Here is a 21,757-nt window from a genome sequence, read left to right as displayed (position 1 = left end):
CAAATCTGGAAGTCTGTGATAGTTCCCAAGCCCTCTCACTAACTTTGACAACTCTATAACTCAATTTTCTCAGGTGTAAAAGAGAACTAGTAACAACATCACCTACCTGCATTTTAAAAAAAAAAAAAAATCTTTGCAAGGCTCAGAGTGCTCTAAAGAAGAAGTACTACTCAGAATATCACCATATTCCCCGAGGTGGCAGTGGCACCTAGAGGCTCCTCCAAAGAGTACCTTTGTTTCCAGGCAAATTCCTTAGGTCACATGGTCACACAGCCATTTGCTCTTTCTGTAGTATTTCCTAAGTGGAAACAATCTGGTAATAGTAGGTATCCCCTATTGGAACACATTATGTACCCTTGGAGAGCATTTCTATTTTACTGGAGTCCAAGGTCATCTCGCTTTAAGAAAATATATATATTTATATGCATGCCTGAGTATATATTGGTATGTATTTAGATGCATACATATATATACACATTTATTGTTGGCGTGTGTGCTGGTGTGTATGTTCCTTTCTCTGTGGACTGCTTATTTCTTCACCTAGAATCCAGACCAGAAGGCACGCAAAATGCATATGGCCATAGGAATTCAGAGCCTCATGTATTTGGATGCTCAAATGCAGCAGCCATCTATCAAAGGAAGTGTATTGGACTAAATGGAGAGATTTTTAATAAGAGGCAAGGGGGTGCACTTTACCTAATAAAAAGAGCAGAGAGAGACCCTGGCTGTGGCTAATGTGCATAAAAAATTCAGCCTGTCAGATCCTCACTTTTCTAATTCAGTAAGCTAAATAATTTATTTGACATTTTAGCTCAAGATGACCTTTCTTAGGAAAAAATTACTGTTTTAAACTTTTAGCAAGTACAACCCTGGCCATAGAATTCCTACTGAAGGCTGCATTTTCCCAAATGAGCAAAGGTTAATCTTGTAGTGCTCAAACACATTGCTGACCCTTTTAAACAGTTCGCAAAATGTCATTTAATTTTTTAACCTAATTTCAATTATATTGTAATATTTGGGTTGAGTATTTGGTGGCGGTGGGATGGTGATGTGAGATTCCAACTAGCTTCTACTTAGAGAACTTTCAGCCCTTGAGTCATTTTAAATAAAATGGGTATTAGATAGGGTTATGCATCTCTCCCTATAATTTGAAATACATGAATATTTATAATATATATACATAGATAGAGAGATAAATTGAAAGGAGATAGATAAATGATTGATCATAGATAGATACAGGCAGACAGATAATCATAAACCACATAAAGGATTAACAAATGGGGATTGATTCTTGAGAGAAATAATACGAGAATCTAAGATTTTCAAAGCTGCTATGTGGTTGAGGCAGTAAACCGTTAAGCCAAGTTACTCAAAGGAAACTTATGCCCTACGCCTAAACCATACGACGTCCAATTTATCCTCAGATTTCATTCTAGAACAGTCCTGAATCAACCCAGGAGGCCAGTGGGGGGACAGATGTCATAGAGCGAATTCTCATCCATTCCGGAAGCAACCTTTACTATCAAAAGCCATTCTTCCAGCTTGCTAGCAGGACAGGAAAACAAAAAAAAAAAAAGATAAAATTGTTCATGTGAGGATAATTGGATCTTCCACTCTGCACAATAAGCTATCAGTTCACCACTGCATCTCAGAAAGCTTATTTAGGAGATTCAGAGATGTTGTAACACCTTGTTAACCAGGCCTTCCTCCTGCTTGCACTACAGGATAATAGAATTTAATCCTCTAATTTGACAAACATCCCATTTTCTGCAAAATTATTCATTGTCCTTTTTAAACAGTGTCCTCATGGGGTGGCTTAAGTTTCTCTGTTACGTACAAACCCAAAATACCATCATTGCTAGCGATCTGACAGGAATGAGCTCATGTGAACATCAGGCCATGAAACGCAAGCCCAGCTCCATTGCTTCCTTCTCATCACCACCTCTCTTGACACAGTGTCCCCTCCAAGTCCTGCTGCTCCTTATCTTCCTTACCCTGAAACACCATATTCTGCTTCATCAAAAATGCCTATAAGCCACGCTCTTCCAGAAGTCACATTAAAAAGGAATTTTTTTATCTCACAAAGCTACGTGAAGGTGAACCGGTCTGCTAGATCTCTCTCTCATTTGACCACTTGCACCAAATTTACCTCAAAGGGTCTGCTTGAAAAATAAGAGACCCAGACACAAATATGGATGTTTGGTAGTCATTTTCACTTTAAAATGTATGTTCTTATAGGCACTATCATCAATGAGAACTGTGTGAAGTCTAGCACACTGTGCTGCTTCAGAAAGGAAAAAAGAATTTCATTTCTGTTCTGGTAATTACATCCATCCCAAAAGTTCTCAACTCGAGGTGTGCATCAGAATTACCCAGGGAATGTTATAGACATGGTGGCACCCCCACGAGCCCTGCTGAATCAGAATCTGTGGGTGTGGGACCCAGTCTGGCATATTTTTAAACAGCTAGACACGAGATTTTATGCTTAAAGATCCCGGATGGCTCAAACAATTTGTGCCCAGCCAGGAGCACCACGAAAGAAAGGCCTAGTGATCCGCTTCTGCAAAGGTTACAGCCAAGAAAACCCTATGGAGAAGTTCTACTCTGGAACACAAGACACACTGGGTCATCGTGAGTGGGAATCAACTCAATGACAACGTGTTTTTTTGTTTTGTTTTGTTTAATCCCTGGTTAAGAATCACTAACAAGACAAGTAAACCTTCACATGGGTTGCTCAGTGTAATTAAAATAGCAAATGGGTGTGCTCTAGAGAAGTCTCATCATGCCTTGATTAAGAGATAATCATTCAGAACGCCTGAGAGATTTAAGATATGTCCCAGACAGTAACAAAAAACAAACCCATTGCCTTTGGATCAATTCTGACTCATAGCGACCCTCTAGGGCAGAGTACAAGTTCCCCATAGGGTTTCCAAGGCTGTAATCTTTATGGAAGCAACCGCCATGTCTTTCTTCTGTGGAGCAGCTGGTGGGTTCGAGCCCCCATCTTTTCAGTTAGTAGCCAAGCACTTAGCCACTGCCTCTTCCATCCCAGACAATAATCCTGTGCAAAAATATATCTATAACAATGCTTTCTTATGAATTATTTTAGTTACAATCATAAACTACATTATATCCCTGGCCCTGATCATTTTGGAGGGTATTTGCTCACAAAAGTCACTGTTTCAAGAAATTGCTAGCATTCATTAAACAAAAATGCATAGCATAGTTAATCTGCTATAAGAAACTATACAGTACTGGGGTGCTATACCACTCATAGAACAGCTACATAGGCATTTTGCCTGAGAGTTTCTACTGAATTCCCTGACTTCAAACTTCCTGGTCCTGATTACAGTGAAAACGGAGCAGTGTAAGCTGGGTAAAAATTCATTGGAATGCCCTAGTTTCCTCCAGGAGCTCTGGTGGCGCAGTGGTTAAGAGCTCGACTGATAACCAAAAGGTTGGCTGTTGTAATTCACCAGCTGCTCCTTGGAAACCCAATAGGGCAGTTCTACTCTGTCCTGTAAGTTTCCTGAGTCAGAATCGACTCAATGGCAACAGTTCAGTTTGTTTTTGTTTTTATTTTAGGTTCCTCCAACCTATGTCATGAATGGAGCCATTTTAATATTAATGTTCAGGCCTGAATAGCTTCATGCTCCATTTACTTAGACTCCCACCCCCAAACACAATAACAGAGTGTTAAAATCTTCACCTACATGATTTGAAAGTTCTAAAATATGTCCTCATAACTACTCCATGAGGTAGGTGTTATATAATCTTCACTTTTCCAATGACAAACTGAGGTTTAGGGAAGCTCAAGAGTGATTGGGATTCAGAACTACCTGACTTTTAAACAGTCCACTCTGCAGCTTGAGAATGCAAACACTTGTTCTCTGTCTTTCCCTGAATTGGTCCTGGCTAACCAAACCTGGAGAGCCCTGGTGGCACAGTGGTCAAGAGCCTGGCTGCTAACCAAAAAGTCAGCAGTTTGAATCCACCAGCCACTTCCTGAAAACCCTAAGGGGAAGTTCTACCGTGTCCTATAGGGTTGCTATGAGTCGGAATAGACTCGATGGCAATGGGTTTGGTTTTGGGTTTTTTTTTTTAACAAAACCTGGAGTCTTGACTGGAATGCTGACAGCTGGCACTCCATCACCACCCTCTCCATTAACGCCTGTCATGGCAGTCACCAGCTGGGTGCTGATTCCTGCTGAGTCACAGCGGCCAGAGATGCTTCCCTCCCTCCTTGCTTCTGTGTCATGGTGACTTGCAGCATCTTCCGAGCCCCAGAGCATTTCAGATTTCTCTCTCACATGGCCTTGCCATTCCTATCACTAGCCAAGTGGCAGCTGCTGCCTTGCTGCCCATCAGAGGGGAACCCTGTGCTCTCTGTGCCACCAAAAGACAGGAGAAATAGTCCTACCGTCCTTGTGGCAAGGAGAAAGAGGAGGAGAATGAAGGTAGCCCTTAAGCCCTGCTACTGGCCCTTGTCCAGTAGACTCCATCTTCCCTTACAGAGGATAGTTCCCTTTTTCCTTCCATCTTTCCCCTAAAATAAGTCTTTATTGAGTACCTCTCCCCAACCCTCAGAACACCATCAGAGCATATTTCCCCTGTGACTTCCAAACAGTTCCCTTCCCCACCTCATCCCTAGCACCCACCATCAGACCATTCCCAGACCCCTTCCACAAAGTTCCGCAGACACCTAGATAAATCGTGGCCACAAAGAGATACTGTAAGGGAAAGATGCTGCCTCTATTTATATACCCGATGAGTTTGAGTCTTGACTGAGGCAGCCTGACCACATGTGCTCATGATCCCATCCCTTCCCAAATAGCTTCCTTTTCCTCAATCATCTGGTAAAATCCTATTTATCCTTAGCTTCCATGTCTCTGACCTAGCCTTTTTTTTTTTTTTTTTTTTTCCAGATTCTTCCCTTCAGCCTACAGAGGTTGATCTGCCTTTGGTGATTTACCCAGATCTTGTGAACGCCTAATAGCTCGCCTTCCTTTCATTTTCTAACACTACTCTCTATCTTTCCCCTTAGCCATCCATTCACTCATCCAACCCCTACAATTACTCTAAAATTCTTCTTATTCCAATCTCATTCTTAATATTCGGTATTACCAAAGGCTACTTTTCAGACTTTAATTTTCTTGACCTCTGAGCAACCCTGTTGATACCCCTCTGTCTTGACACCTCCTCCTCCTTGTTCTTCTATGTCAAAAATCTTTCTCTTCTGCTTATTTTCTTGTTGCTCTGACAAATGTTCCTTCTCTGCTTCCTTTGCAGGCTTCTAGTACTTTGCCTGAACCAAAAACTCCAGGGCTTCTCCCTCTTACCACTCTACACACTCTCTTTGGAAGACCTCACCTCTTTCCTGGTTTCATTTACCACCTATGTACAGAAGATACCCAAATCTTTATCACCCATTCAATCGTCTCCCTTGAGCTCCAGACCCATATTTTCAACAGTCAGGGGAACAACCGTCAGTGCACCTTGGTGTCCAAAAGGCACTTAAACTCTACTTGTTCAAAATAGAATGAATTGTCTTCCCTATCTACTCTCCTATTTGTATCTTATTTTGGTGAAAAGCACCACCAGTCACCCAAGACCGAACCCTGGGAGTTCCTCTTCTTCACCTCCTGCATCACCAGGTTGTGTCAGTGCCATCTCCTCTCTCTCAAATCTGTTCTCTCCCTGCCATTCTCACTGCCATGGTTCACATTCAATATTTCCTACCTGGCCCCTACTTCACCTTTCCACTTCACCCAACCGCAAATATGGTTCAATATACTTAGTGTACTGAACACATCATTCTCTTGAACGGTGTCTTCCATGACTTCACCTGTTCTGTCTTTCTATTTAAAATGTCTTCCTTTTCCTCAATCATCTGGTAAAATCCTATTTATCCTTAAAGACTCGGCTTAAACTTAAGTTCCTCCACGAAGCGATCCCTGGCTTTACCATGAAAAGTTCTCTGTTCCTCAACCATGCTGCCACAGCACACGGGATACATACTTCTGCTGACAGCATTTTTCTCACTGGTTTGCAACTATCTCTTTACATCTTTCCCACTATGGACAGTAAACATCTCACAGGTAGGGAAAGACTGGGTTCTATCCATCTTCACATTCCCAAAATTTAACACAGAGCTTACCCTATAGTTGGTTTTTAATAATTGTCGAATGAATACATTTGTCTGTTGTGCTCTGAAAGAAATGAAGGAAATTGATGTCAAGAGAAGGGCCAGCGATTTCCAGTCAGGGGAATCAGCATGCTCTCAGGAAGGAATTCTGCACAGGCAGGCAGTCAGGCAACTTGGCTTCTCTCACCCAGGCTCTTACACTAGCTATTTAAGTCAATTATTGTCTCAGAGCCTCAACTTAATCATCTATAAGATGAAAATATATATATATATATATACAACTTAATTACCTCGAAGGACACTCTCATTTCCGAGTCTGTAAGTACAAGCAAGAGTTAGCCAGCAAAGAAGGGGGACCTTAAAGGCAGTATAGCAAAACATGCAGGCCTGGGTGCAAAGCCTGGCTCTGCCAATTACCAGCCATAGCCTTAGGTAGATTATCTAACTACCCTAAGCAACAGTTCCATCGTCTATAAGGTATTAATAAAAAATATTCTTCCATCATAGGATTATGTAAAACTTAAATCAGTTGATATATGCATCGCAATTAGAACAGCATCCAATATATGCAAGGCACTTACCAAATATGAGAAGACAGTCTCAGCAACAATAAACCACAATTTGATACCTTGTTACTGATATGTTGATCATCTGTGACCATAAGACTCGCTACATCTCACAAAATGAATAAGCCTGTGGGTACCATTATATTCTATATTTCCTCTCTCAGATCTGCCATTTCTTCCAGAAGGGCCAACCATCCTTCCACACTGCTGACACAATGGGATCTGCCATTGCATGGACTGGCTGGCAGGGTACTGAGGCTGAAAGAGTCTATCTTGGCATCTATCCTCTGCCAACCCCAAGGAGACACTGGCCCAATTCCATCATCTGTTTTCCCTTGATCCTGGGGCAGGGAGTGAGAGGATCAGAGGGCTCTAGAGGAAAGAAGTTGGTGTCTTCTGACCTCTTCACAAAAAGAGGAAAAAATCAGTCACAAGCCTGCTTCTTATCAGTGGTCAAGAGTTAAAAAAAAAAAAAAAAAAAAATGGTATAACTCCAAAAAACAAATGAGCCAATCTCTTTGCATGAGCTTCCCAAGAAGGACCTTCACCTCCACCTCCTCAGTCTTAACAGACCTACAGGTGATAGACGCTGGTGGACAAGCAACTTTGAGCTCAGTCTAGCAGGATCATTCGCCAGGTTGAAAATCTTAATAATAGGAATTTCTCACTGCAGTTAAAGGGCCAACCCACATTCAATGATACTATTAAATTATTCACCATCTCACCTGCATTAGATTCTATATTTAAACCCTTCAATTTAAGAATGGCATGATAGGTAAAGGAGAAACACAGCACTGTGTTCAGGCTCTTTTCAGAACAAGTGACGCATCTTATCTATCTTAACTATCATTATTATATATCTTAACTATCATTAGGAAGAAGAGCAGGGGTGAGCTCTGGCTACATTCTTACAGTCACAAGGGGGAAAAAGGGAAGAAAGGAGATTTGGGCTACAGATTGCCACTTGTCCAGATTGGTAAGAATTTGGAAAACAATGGTGCGTGCCGTTAGTCCTAGCTGCCCTCATCATTTTCGATATGCCTTTGTTCTCCTTCATTTCCATATAAGTTCTTGAAAGTATTTTTGAGTTTCTATCCCGATCTGTCTATCTATAAACTGGTGCCCCTGAAATGGGACTGTCTTACAAGTGGTTTGCCTTCACATGCTAGCAGACCCCTGCCAGGTGGGCAGCTCCTCCTGAAAGTACACTAACAGTGTGAGTGGGCTAGGGGATGGCGGTGCTTACCTGACCACAAAGGGGCAACTTTTAAAAAGGAGAAGCAAGCAGCCTAATTTCTTTTATTCCTCAAGGCAATGGCGAAGGTTTTTGATCTTGCCTGGGTTCGTTTCTCAGCCAGCCCCCTTCCTTTGTCTGGCAGTTTTATTTTTTCAAACCAGAAAATGTAGTGTGATTCTGTAAATGTTTTCTTGCTGTTGTACTTTTCAGACTATTTTCTTCCTTGTTTTTTTGGGGGCCTGAATCTGCCTTTGGTCACACTATTTGCTCCTCTATGGTCACCTCAGAGAAGATTAACCCTTTCATTAAAAAAGCCTGGCCAGGGTCAAACTACCGCCTGGCTAGGGACTCTTACATCCCTTTGATCTCCCAGCTATGGAGAAATTACTAGCAAATTCTAAGCCTTCCCATGTGATTTGTTTTTGTAAATTTGTAGAAATTATTCCTAATCCTATTACGTGGCCTAGGGCAAACCTGCATTAAATATAGGAGACTTTTTGTTATGTGGCAGATGGATAATAAAGGAATGCTGAATGCAGCTCCATTCCAAGTTATGGGAATCTGGACACTTCATCAGCATTCCCTTAATCCTCTGCCATGGCTCCGTCTTTGATGAATGCTCTCATTTATGACCACTGATGCCGCTCACTTAATTTCAGAGAAGAAAAATAATACCTAGCTGTTAATGTGAATATTTGAGTTTATGGCTGTACAATGAATAATTGTGACATTATCAAAGGAACATCTCCTTATACATTATTCAGTTGTATAGACCACATTAACCAGGGACAGGAAACTTGCAGTTCTGCATCTTCCATCTTCTTTAGAACGGAGACACCATGCAGACAAAAGTCAGTGTCTCAAACCAAATTCTACCTGACAATGCGTATCAGCCCGCACTATATTTTGCTCATTGTGGTGCCAATCTCCTATCTTACCAATGACATTTTTTCAAAGAAAGAGCTGATTTCCTAGAGACTCGACCCCATGCGACTTCCATAGCTTATTATCGAATAGGAAAATGTAGTCCTGGTTCCTGCTTTAACGCTGATGCCATGGAGGCTGTCTTGAGGGTGAGACTGAAAATTAAGACAGCATATCTTTGCTGCTTATACTTTATCTATAAACTAAGTGTCTTTCCCAACGTGTGTTTTCACTTAGAACGCAGGATAGAGTGTTTGGAAGTCACCCATGAATCATTGGGTCTTTGCTGGGTTCAGCCATGCAGAGATGTGAGCTGGCACCATTAGGGACAGTCATGCAGAATCACTCAGTCCTCTGTTACAGAGACAGATGTGGCCCTGCTGCTTCAGCATGTACGCCTTTGTTTCTGGGGAGCTGGGGGGTGAGGTGCCAGAGAAAGGAGGTACAGAGCAGGACAGAACATGTTTATCATAAAGACTCGTCAGATAGTGTTTTTAACTAAGATATGCGTATAGGATCTGCACAGCGCATGTCGTTTGAAAATATCAGGAACATTTTATTAAAAAAAGCAAATTTTATTTTATAAAACAGTATATACCTATATCAGACAAGGGCGATTTTTTTTTTTTTTAGTCCTTCCATTTTAATTCGATTTCAATATTACTCAGTAAATGGGACTTTGGGGTTAAGATCAGATTTTCCTACAGATGCCTTTCTGAGTTGCTATCTGGGTAAACCTTGTGAGATCTGTTAGAGTCATCGATGGTAGAACGCCTGCAAATAGGCCTGGAAGACATAGGAGGTGCGCTAGAGTAAACGAAATCAACAATGTGTCATTTTGCCAGTTTTAGTAAGCCATAAGCTACAGTTTCATATTCTGCTATTTTTACACTACAGTGAATTTATTAGCACAAACCATTAGATGGCAGATTGCAGAAAAGAATTATTTCAGCCCATATTCAGAAAATTCATTATGGAGGTATACTACAGCATTTGAGGTTGTACAGTACCCAAAAGCAGGTATAAAGTGGGCATGAAGAGTCTGAGAAAACAGCATATGATTTAGTAATGCCTACTTTACTGTGTAGTTTTTTTTTTTTTTTTTACTGTGAGCAATACCCAACTCATTGGCACAGTTAAAAGGAGGATTCTAGTCAGTCTTAATTTTAATATAATATGAAATGAATGAACTGAACAGTAACAGTAGACAAATAAGGCTGTCTCACTAGCCCTCCTAAGACAGATATTGATACCTCTGAGAACCAGGTGCAGAGCCTCTGAACCTCTGAGAATGACACCAATTTAAAGCGAATCCCACAGCTGAGGAAACGGAAAAGTTATTTCTGCAGCAGGGGACTTGGGAAATGCCCCCAACCCCCAGCTCACCATTAACTTGTGGCTGTGGTTATCTTCAACACATGAACTGTCTCTAAAAACAATTCCAACAACCATTTCACCACCACTTAACCAGTGGCCATTCTGGATTTTCTACCACAGAAAAACGGATCCAAAAAAACTTGCAAGTGGAAATGTAGGTGAAACAGCACATGGACTATATTAAGGACCAGTAAGTACAGGGTTGCTAAGAGTTGTATCAACCTGACGGCAACGGCTTAAGGACTGCATCTGGTGCCAACGTAACACGAGTGTCTTCTATTTTATGAGAATTGTCCTCTTATTACTTAGCTGGGGAGGGCGAGGGACATTCTTATGCCAGTGGCTCTTCATTCTGGGCATCGGAATCGTCTCCGGTGTTTCCAAAAATACTGATGCCAGTTCCCCATCCTAAATTGACTGCATCAGATTTTCAGGAGTGGGAACCAAGCGTTTGAATTTTTAGAAAGTTTCACAGGGGTGATTCTGATTCATAGGCATAGTTGAGAGTGCATCTCTATAATAATCAACACCACATTTACCTTTATTTTAAAAGCGCTATGGAAGAGGGGAAAGGGCATCAGCTTTGAAGCCAGACAACCCTGGATTCAAACCCTGGTGCTGCCTCTCATCGGCCGTGTACTCTTGGACAAGTTACTTTAGCTCTTTAAGTCTATTTTCCCCTCTGTAAAGTGGGGATAATCCCACTTACCTCAGAGAGTTACTGTAAAGTTATTACCACAGTGTATGCAACATAGTACCAGCGCTGTTGAGTGGATTCCGACTCACGGCAATCCCATGTGTGTCAGAGTAGAACTGTGCTCCCTAGAGTTTTCCATGGCTGACTTTTTGGACGTAGATTGCCAGGCCTTTCTTCTGAGGTACCTCTGAGTGGACTCAATCCACCAAGCATGTGAACAATTTGTACCACCCACAGACTCCCTAGAACACAGTAGGCACTAAATAATTATGGCTTTTACATGAAGCTGATCTAACTCCCCGTAGCACAAGGAGGAGGAGCAAGAAAATGAAGAGGAGAAAGAACAGGAGGAGGAGGAAGAGAAGAGAAAGGGAGGGGGATTGGAGGGAAGGGGAATCAAGTTTGCCAAGCCTTTCTTTATTAAAAACAAACAGGCTTTACTGCTGAAATAATTCATTGTTCACTTGTATTCTGAAAACAGGACAGGCTTTTAAAATAGTCCCAACTCTTTTGTCCTTCCAAAAAGACAGCTTAAAAAAAGACTAGGTAAAGTGGAATTCATTTCATTGTCACTCAAAACAGGCAGAGAGGAGGAATCACCTTAACACATCCTCCAAGACCTCTGTGTCCCTTTGAGAAAAATTTAAAAGAATAAGACAAAAGCCAAACTTTTTTTCGGAATGAGCCATCACAGGCAAAGGTAGTTTATATATTTTTCATATGGGAAATGAAAGTGGAGTCGGGGTCGCATGCCACAATCAGAGGAGCCTGGCTGGGCAAAAACACACACATACATATATACATATGCAAACAAACATGCACACGGACATACATACATGGCATACTAGTAGAGAGAAAAATATATACAGTTTCCCCCCGATCACACTAGCACTTCTAGTATCTGAGACCCTGACAGAAGCAAAGCCAGCCTCTTGGCCTCCATGACGGTTTTAGAAAGGCAGAGCAACCACTTCAGGTGTCCAGGCCCAGGGACTGAAATTTTTGACTTCTATCTACTATGCCTAGTGTCGGTTTTCTATCGTGTGAGCACATCCACAGCAAAGGGGTTGGGAAGCTCACCATCTATATCATGTGCAAGAAATTATACTTTGCTAAAATGTTGCCTCGCCTAAATAACTCGAAGAAAGCTGTGAACAATATTTACAAATAGTTCAGATGTCACAACAAAACACCCACCACCCAGGCATTCTTACATTTCACTATAATAAGTGCAGTAATAGAGGATACCACTCTTAAACATTAGTATTCTTTATAGAGACATAATTGGAGAAATTCCTTAAATTTATAGAAAAATCTTTTTTTCTTTTTTCTTCCTGAAGAGTCTGCTCTTTCAACTGTCAAGACAGCAGACTCAATCTCCCTAGTTCCCAGCATCTCAGCACACAGCACGCTGTTAGTACTTATTTTTATTTTGGTACAGTGTTAATTTCCTGACAAAGCAGAAAGCTTTGTTTTCTGCTATTATATCCTACAGGCGTTTTTAAAAAATTGATGCAAACTAACGAATGCTATGTCATGTCAGGGAAGGAGGAAAGAGTTGTCTTGCATGTAAGTCAAATGGCCTGACTATATTGCAAGCTGGGAGGCAAGCAGCAAGGTAGGACAGGGGTTGTTTCCATGGTCATTGCAAGAAGGCTGAGGACAGAAGAGCTAAGTGTGCCTAAAGGAGCCCTAGTGGCACAATAGTTAAGCACTTGGCTGCTAACCGAAAGATTAGTGGTTCAAATCCACCCGGCGGCTCTGTAAGAGAAAGATGTGGTGATCTGCTCCTGTAAAGATTACAGCCTAGAAAACCCCAAGAGGCAGTTGTACTCTGTCACGCGGGGTCGCTATGAGTCGAGTAGTGACTTGATGGCACCTAACGACAAAGACCTATAACTCAGTTTGCCTGCCTCTTAAAGCCCTTATTTATTTATTTATTTCAAAATGGACAAGCTTGAGAAGAAGCCTTTCAACGTTAAAGGCAAGGTATTGCGTGAAAAACCCGTTGCCGTGGATTCCTACTCATAGCGACCCTGTAGGACGGACTAGAACTGCCCCGTAGAGTTTCCAAGGAGCGCCTCGTGGATTCGAACTGCCAACCTTTTGGTTAGCAGCCGTAGCATTTAACCATTATGCCACCAGGGTTAAGTGCTGCGGCTGCTAACCAAAATGTCGGCAGTTCAAATCCACCGGGCGCTCCTCAGAAACTAGTGTGAAGCGGTATTTTAAAAAAAAAAAAAATTACAATGTGAAAGATGTGAGATATTTGAAGATCAGGTGTTTTCACAGTGAACAAGATCTCTCTATGATACATAAGATCAGGAAAATGTTCTGTACCAAAAGAATACAAAAAGCTTACCAATTTAACTACTCATGGATTTGTTAATAAATTAGTGAATTTCAATAACGTGGTGCTTACGAAGTTCTCTACTCCAACCACTTACACTATTTTTCTCTACACTGAGAATCAGCCACGCGTTACATCAGGATTGTTTATAAAGGGTGACAAGGAACATATAAAGAGAAGCGTTTATATATACGTATAAAGGAAATAAAGTATTTCTAAACTAAAGCATTTGGCTCACTAGTTCATTTGCAGCCACTTTGGTATTATATGCTAAATGGATCTTTCCTAAACTCCACCATTGGCTTAGCTCTGGGTATTTTTGTCACGTAATTAAATTAACCCTGTATTGGCATTCTAAAGGTGGCACTTGTGAAAGAAAGCCGTTGGTCCTTAAGTCCCCCTAATGCAAAACACCACAGGCAGCTAGCACCATCCTCTCTGCCAACTTTTTGGCAGGGTAAGTACAGAAAAAGAGAATCCGGTGAAAAATAAATGTGTTTACCTACCATCAAAACACCTTTCAAGTCCCACACACGTTTTCTTCCTATCAATGCCAACACAAATATGCAGGCGCTGTGGCAAGAGGTGCTGTAAAATATAGCTAGACAGACCGATTAAAACACGCTGCTTTCTCTCTGCCAAATTCCTGCCTGTGGGGAGCAATTAAATTTGCCTTCCACACATTCAAATACTGAATAAGAAGTGAATCTTGTATCTCTGCCACTTAGACAAGTATAATTCCAATAGAAAGATTTATCAACAACTAGCAGGCAGTTTGGGTCTTGGTTTTGTTTGTCAGACAGCACAAGCCCTCACACTGCATCTGGACTCTGTTACAAAGTCACACCGGGGATGGGAACCCCATGAGAAGGGTGCTCATTCTGGCTGATGAACAAGCAAATAAACCAAAACATCAAGGAGGCAGCTTGAACAAATAAACAGTTCCGTGCTAGACTGAACACACATAACATTATCCAGGAATATAACCAAAAAAGCGGAAGAGCTACTTTATTGTGGCTTCTTTGCAGTTAGAGAAGTCAATGTCAAATGTGATTGCAGAGCCCGTAATTGAAATTTTTTTAATGTGAATTTATTCCACTGATGCCATGTGAAATCACCCAAGGTTTCCTTATGATGGAAGACCCCAGCATTTAAGGATATTTTAAACTCATAATAGGACCGCAGATTAGTCAGGAAAAAAAATGATTCTAGAAGCTTGGGTGGTGACATTTTTCTTTTTATATGTTTTAAATTTTTTTCTGCTCCATTGATTATTTTATGTGTGTAGGCTTGCGACTGCGAGAGAGAGAAACGGTTGACGGCTGTTATTACACTGCCCCAGTTACGACACTTCTACCCCACCTGCCTGAATTCAGTGATCTTTGGGGTGTGACATTTCAGCTTGGCCAGGGTCCCCATAAGCCTCTGAGGCAGAGGCCAGGAGATGATCTTTCTGAGACCTGACTAAATGCCTAGTTAACTACAAGGTTACTGACACTGGAGCAGGTCACAAAGAAACACTCAAGCCCCCAGATGTCTTTCTTCTTGCCTCAAACGAAGCAGATGTCTTAGATTTTGCAAGGCTGTGTGTAATCTATTTTGGCTTTGCAATTAAGAAAATATACATTTACCGAGTCTTTGGACATTTTGTCCTTGTTGTTTCAAGGGGCGTATTTCTTTCAAGTGTATGTAAATCAAATAACGTTTGAAACTTTGCAATTAATGGATGTTCCTTCATTTAGTTGTAGGGTAAAACATGAGAGGGGAAACTGTTTTTCTAACTCACTGATCAGTTTTTCAGGTTGCAGATTTCACAAGATAATCAAGCATTGTGTTTTTAGTAGAAGGCGAATCTGTTAATACTACTGAAATCATTACCGAATATTTCTGTTTTGAGATCTACTTTCAAGACTTACAAGCAGATGAATTCACACAAGGCTGAGAGCTGGCAGGCAGATGAGTATGCTAGAGCTTTGTTCTTAATGAATTTGGATGTTTCTGCTTCAATATATAAAAACATTTTCACATGGTCTTAAATATCTTAGAGTTTCCTGGGAATAAAGAAAAAACAAACAATAGATGACTACCTTAATTGACATTAAGAATGTCTGAATAAGACTCAACAGTTACACAGATTCTGTGTATACACATAGATATATGACAAATATATAAATGGGTGTCACATTCAAGTAATTTGGTACATGTCTTCACAGAATCTATCCAAAGCCCCCTCAGAAGTTTTTCTAAATACGTTTTTTCATTTAATTCTTTATTTTTCCAAACATCACTGCCTAGCCGGTAAGTAACCACTATCTTTAAAGCATTATAAATATTCATCTTTAGACAATAAAGTCTTTAAAAATCCTCTCAAAGAATTTCAAGCTACTCATATAATTTCAAGCTATCGCAAATGGATAAATCACCGCACACCTAAGTCCGTATTTGCATAGTTAAATTATGTATTGTAAGTGTGCAGTCTTTTACTTCTATTATATTAAGGCATACGCTGGAAAGTTTCCATGAATCTTTCCTTTAGAGTCCACAGCATTATCATAATAAAGTCAAATATCCTATACACTGCTATAGGTGCTACATTTTTACCTGGGAGAGATTCAGACAAAAAGCAGAAGGCGCCAGCCCCAGAGTCTGATTTCCTTTCTTTTTGGCAGCTCATGTAATCTTCTTTGTAGTAATTGAATCACTCTTTTTTACTGGATTAAATTTTAGCATACTTTCTCTTATTTGCATAAAGACAATTAAAAGTACCTCTGAAATAAACTTAACCTTATATTAGGTTACCATCTTCTTTCATTTTAGTTTTCTTTCTCTTTTTCCCCTAACAGTGTACTGAAGTACTTTAAATATAGCCTTTTTCAGACTATAAATTCTGAGATAAAGTTTTAATAAAGAGAAGTTACACCACTCAAATGTGTCTACCACATAGCTACAGTTATTCTGCTTCTTTAAATTTAAAATAATATCTAAAACAGAGGCTTGTTAAAACTGAGGACATTAGCCAGTCTTTGCGAATTCATGTTTATTTATCAGATTTGGTTTTGGGGATGGGATTAATTTGATGCAATCTAAACGCATCAGCGGAAGACTCTGACTGTCTTCATAAACGTCTAACATCACAATGGGCTGCTGGGCAAACAAAAGTCCCACCGAAAGAAAACTCCAGTATCAAATAAAATGCTGAATTTCTCCAATACGAAATAATCCATACAGCCTAGCTGTCCTTTCACATATTTGAATCTTTGTTAAATGTATTGGTGGGGGTAGGGGGGAGCATTGTTTTTTGTTTCGTTTTTGTGTTTACTGCTCTTTGGGTTTTGTTTGGTTTTTGCTTTTTTTTTTTTTTGCTTCTACTTTGCCTTTAAGTAACTGCACGGGGAGGGATTCTGAGTTTCACATGACTGCAAACTCGATTTTTACTTCTGGTGTTCTAAGAAATCCAAGGCGATTTAGAGTACAATAAAGAATAAAAATGTGATCAGTTGAATAAAGTATTTCTGTGAAGTCTGAACAAAGTGGAAATCTGAACTGCAGCCCCAAGTATTTAAATAAGCTATTACAAAAGGAGCTCTAGAAACCATTCTATTGTGTGATTTCCTGTGAATAATGGAAATGCTCTCTATCAGGTATTTTTGTTTAAATGGAATAAATGTTTAAGAGAGAGGGTGTTCAGCCATTGTCACCTTCCATGCCACTAGTATTACTACTGTTGTAACTTAGCTTTTTGAAACGGAGACGTACACTAGAAAGAAATTCACAAAGTTACAAAAAGAAGTGCAATTTGAATCTACCCTCCATCTCCATCATTTGTGAGTGGATCATTTCTCCCATAAGGACACTCACTGATGAAGACTTTCAAGCACCCTTACCCGGAGAATTCTCCTGTCAGAGCTAAACAACATTACAGCACTCTTTCAGGATAATATGTCTCCTCCAATTCAGGACACCATGCATTGACAATGCTCTCAGAAGTTCTTAGAGAAATTAAAGATAGGTTTACTATAAATAGACTGCCAACGCCTTCATATTAATTGAATTTGCCATCTTCCAAAGATCTTTTCGTAGGATTAGCTAAAAGGTAATACAATTTGACCATTATCCACTTAAAGTAATTTAAATAAAATCTAGTGTTGCATAGAAATAAAATCATATTTGGTGGTATATGCATCCGTAAGGATCATACCTCATCATACCGACTGCTTCCAAGTTCCCATTTGTAAATAACCTTTCCAACTAGGGGGTGGAGGCTAGAGGAAGCATTCTGACCATCTCTCTGTTGTATTCCGTATTGTCACAGGACTAGAAAGAGCACTAATTGGAGGGGTAGGGGACTGGGGGTAGTCCTGGCATTGCCACCGTTTCCAGACAAGTCACTTCATGTCTGTGGATCTTGGTCACTGTTTATATGAAAAATGACTAGATGATTTGGAAAGCTCTCTCCTCCCATACGATGGTGTATCCGTCTGAGTACACGTTAACAGTAGCGTGTTTTCGGGAGACAGTGTGTAGGATGTAGCTGAGATAATGCCATCGTACAGTGGGCCTTCAGAAACAGTGTTTTCCCCAAGTCAGCACCCCTCTGCCACAGCACAACAGCATACTGATATCACATGAAAGATTAAACATCAAAGTTGTCTTCTCTTTAAGCAAATAGGAAAACACAAGGATTATTTAAGCTTATTTATATATTTAATCAGAGCAGTACCATTTTTGGTTGATTATCTTTTAAATCACTTTTAAAAAGAAATTTGACAGAGTTGCCCAGATTACTTACAGAGCTAAGATTTCCCCCCGGAAAACAAAATATTGACAAAAAGATTCTTTTTTCATGGTTACTGTTGTTGCTGCTGTACTATTTGGGGTCCAAAACCTAAGGTCTCTTTCAACTAAGTATTGCCAGGTCTCTCTTCTGAAGACCATAGTTCTGATACAAAGAACTTTTCCATGAGTGCTTTTTATTTGGCTCTGCCCTGATAAAATGCTAGCTACTGTTTACAGAGAATTTATGTAATCGTTCCTGGGATATGAATTACAAGAGAGAAGAAGTCAGTGAATTATATGAGAGGAGTATTAAATTCCTCTTCTTACTTACTATGGAAATTCTTGATTTCTGTTAACTTACTCCTCAAGATACCTGAGAAATCAGTGTAGAATACAAACAGCCCCACCCCATTCCAGACGGGATCACTGCTGCCACAACGTGGAAGTACCCAATCTAGGCCTCATACCCAGCGCTTCTTTCTACTGTCCCTTTTCTAATTCCCAGTTGTTGTCGCAAACCATAAATCTTCCGCGGCACCTTGCAGTGTTTTTTTTTAAAATAACGATGCTATTAGAACACAATAAATACACGAACAAATCAACCAAAGCACAGAGAGGGTTTAATCTTTATGCCTAGGTGGAAGAAAAGTGATTCCTCATTTCAAAGTGTACAAAACTATGTGAAGTTTGCAGGAAAAAAAAGATGGACAGTCTTTAAAATTCTTTTATTTTATGTAAAGTTATGTGACTCTTAATAATAAAATCTACTAAATATTTACACATTTACATAGAATGGACAAAAGTAAAACTGGTAGATCTTCACCCCGGTTAGTCTTTACATCTGTGCATATTTATATCTTTTAGGGAAACCCTGGTTTAAAATCTTTCAACAAACGTTATGCTTAAATTAACTCTTCCATTCACTGTCATTTAGTGAAAATCTGAATATATAAATTGACTACTAGACGTCCTCAATTTATCTGCCAGTTCCCCAGTTACAAATGCAAGGGTGCCTATTTAACATGCTGTGGCTGCTCCATCCGAACTTTCCAAGGGATTTTGGATGACTCCCTCGGCTACACAACCAGGCTAGTTCAAAGACAGCGAACAGCACTTGTATCCGAATGAAATCTATATTTGGGGATTCTTAAAATATCATTTTTCCGTGGCTTTGTAGGGCATATTGCTTACTCAGATAATGTGCGTGCCTTTCGAGTGAGGTCCTTTTTTGAAATGTAATCTTAGGTCACTTTCTGTTAAACTTACTTACTCCCCACATAGGATGAGTAATGCCAGATAAAGTAGTGTCATTAAAAGCATTTTTTATTAAGGGGGTCGGGAGAGAAAGCCTTCAAGCAGTGTTATCAAGCTCTTTGTTGAACCAGGTGGGGCATCCACAGGAATAAGAATCTCTTCAGACCCAGACCTCAGCCACAGCACACCTGGCCTACGTTTGGAAAAGAAAGTCTCTCTTGTTTGGCTACACAGCCGGCTACAAAGAGCCAAGACAACCTTAATTTATCCATTAAGGGTGGAGGCCCATATTTAAGACTCATCAGCAATAAAGGAAAATACACTGGATCATTTCAAGTGCATGCTAATCATTTAATGTAATAAATGGAGCAACTCTAATTATCTCCCGAGGAAATGATTTCACACTAAAACAATGGGAATGAAGAGGTTACTTCGGGAGCATAATACACAGCTGAAAATTACTCATGCGGGTCTGGAGGCTTCTCTTGCATTCAAGAGAGAGAGACTTTTCCCCACATACCCCTAACTCAGTTGTCTCCTTAATTCTACGGGATATAGCAAATGGGGTTAAAGATATTTAGCACCAGCCCTGCGGTGTTTTTGTTTTATGACCCCAAGCAAAGCTCCCACCAGGCCTAAGATCAGCGTCCATCACAACCGCTTTGAAAGCAGCTCCCTAATAAGAGGATATCTGCCTCAAACGCAGCAAAACAAATAAATTAGGCTACAGACCTCCGTAGCCTCCGCACTTCCCGTTCCTCTCCTCCCTCAAAACCATCCGTTTGTCACGGACACCAGCCAGCACGAAAGGATTGCCAATGAGACGCCTTAAAAGGCTTTTTTTTTTTTTTTTTAAGGTTTGACTCTCTCGTGACTAATGTTTTTTAAAATTTAAACATAGGGTTTTTTTTTTTTTTTAAGTTATTTCTGCTGAAGGGTGTGTTTTGCTTTTTATTTTTGGGGGAACACAAAAGTAAGCTAAAAAATTTTAAAGGGGGATTTGTAGAAGAAAAGAAAGCGTAATGATTTGGTCAGTGCCCTTGCAGAAGACGTATTTGACCACAAGCTTAAAAAAAAAAAAAAAAGTGGCTTGCTAAATTCCATATTTCTGCTGCCTCGTTCTGTTTCTTTTGATAAAGGACATAAAATCAGCACTATCTTCTTAGGCATTTTATGAACATATTCACATTAAATAGAATAATTACAGTAGATGGGAACGTAACCCCTCAACACTAGGTAACAGAATGATTTTGACTTCTTTTAAATTCTTCCCTTAAGTAGATCCAACTCTGAACGAACAAAGAAACACACATAATAGGAATGTGAATTTTTGAATAATCCTTTTCCCCCAATTCTCCACTGGCCTTGTTTTTGGGAACCAAGAGCACATTGGAAGCGTTTTCTTCCTCGCAAATAACAAAGACGTGTCAGGAAACTGCGTCTGTTTAAGTCCTGCATATAACCTAAGACGTTCTAAGCACCGATTTGTCAGTGCGACTATAGGAAGTGTAAATAAATTCACAACTCTGTTTCTGTGTTGGCCATATTCGAGGGTATGTTGAATAAAGAATCAAATCGTTGTTAGATGAGAATTGGTAAACAAATTAGAGAACATAAAACAACTACACAAAATAGAAAACAACCCAACGCAAGACTGATTAACTCTCCAATTAGCGTAAAAAGCCTAAGTGGAGATTTTCATTTTGAGGGAGCAGATTTGCATTTATTTAAAACTGACATCTATATTTCATAAAAGGGAACGCTTTGACTTTTTCCTTTTACCTTGGCTTTGCTGCTGTCTGTGTACGTGAACACAACTGATATCAGAGAGGAAGTTAATTGGAATCAACTGCGCCCGTCTTCCGAGGAACACACCGGAATGTGTACCATTCAGGCTTGGCTTACCATAATATTCTCTACGGAATAGCTGACCACAGGATTCTCATTCACAAACAGCCAGGTTAAACAGTTAAATGCTAGCAAATCCTGCATAGCCCTGTGGGAAATTTCACTTTAATCCTGAACTTATAAGAGGACAATCAAAGCCCAAAGCCTGGGTAACAAATCTGATCCTCTGTTGCAATCTGTGTCCTCATGGGAAGGAGAGAGGTGCTCTCTGTACAAGCCGGGGTTGGATAAATACCTAAATGATGGGATAGATGGGGAATGCAGAAGAGACGGCTGGCTTCAGCCATTCGCTTCCAATTCCCTATTACACCGTGAGAGGCAATTCTTCTGCAGCTCAGGAGGAGCCAGTCCTGATTACTAGAAGTTGAAGTGTGGCTTAAGGAATGATTAATGACAGTGTCGGGAGAAAAACAAAGCACAATGAGAGTTATCTCTAATCCACCTGCTTGCAGATGCTATAGTAAGGGAATGAAAATGGCCCCGGTGAGCCCTGATGATAAAAAAATCAAACTAGAAAGGTGCA

The 21,757-nt window shown here is 40.2% G+C and overlaps 1 long non-coding RNA gene across 7 annotated transcripts in view; it reads right to left on the bottom strand.

Annotated features, from left to right (window-relative positions):
* The window catches only part of LOC111753002 (uncharacterized), a 308,317-nt gene that overhangs the window by 90,545 nt on the left and 196,015 nt on the right, over positions 1–21,757 (bottom strand). For 6 of the 7 annotated variants that reach the window (XR_010323124.1, XR_010323122.1, XR_010323123.1 and 3 more), the window contains one exon: positions 15,213–15,347. The exons of the other annotated variant lie outside the window; for it this stretch is intronic. This is a non-coding gene — a long non-coding RNA (uncharacterized LOC111753002). The remainder of the gene's footprint in view (positions 1–15,212; positions 15,348–21,757) is intronic. 7 annotated transcript variants of the gene reach the window in all.

The sequence above is a fragment of the Loxodonta africana genome, chromosome 10, assembly GCF_030014295.1.
Source record: "Loxodonta africana isolate mLoxAfr1 chromosome 10, mLoxAfr1.hap2, whole genome shotgun sequence".
NCBI lineage: Eukaryota > Metazoa > Chordata > Mammalia > Proboscidea > Elephantidae > Loxodonta > Loxodonta africana.
Note: the sequence above shows the minus strand (reverse complement) of the source record. Positions and strands in the feature narration are given on the sequence as shown.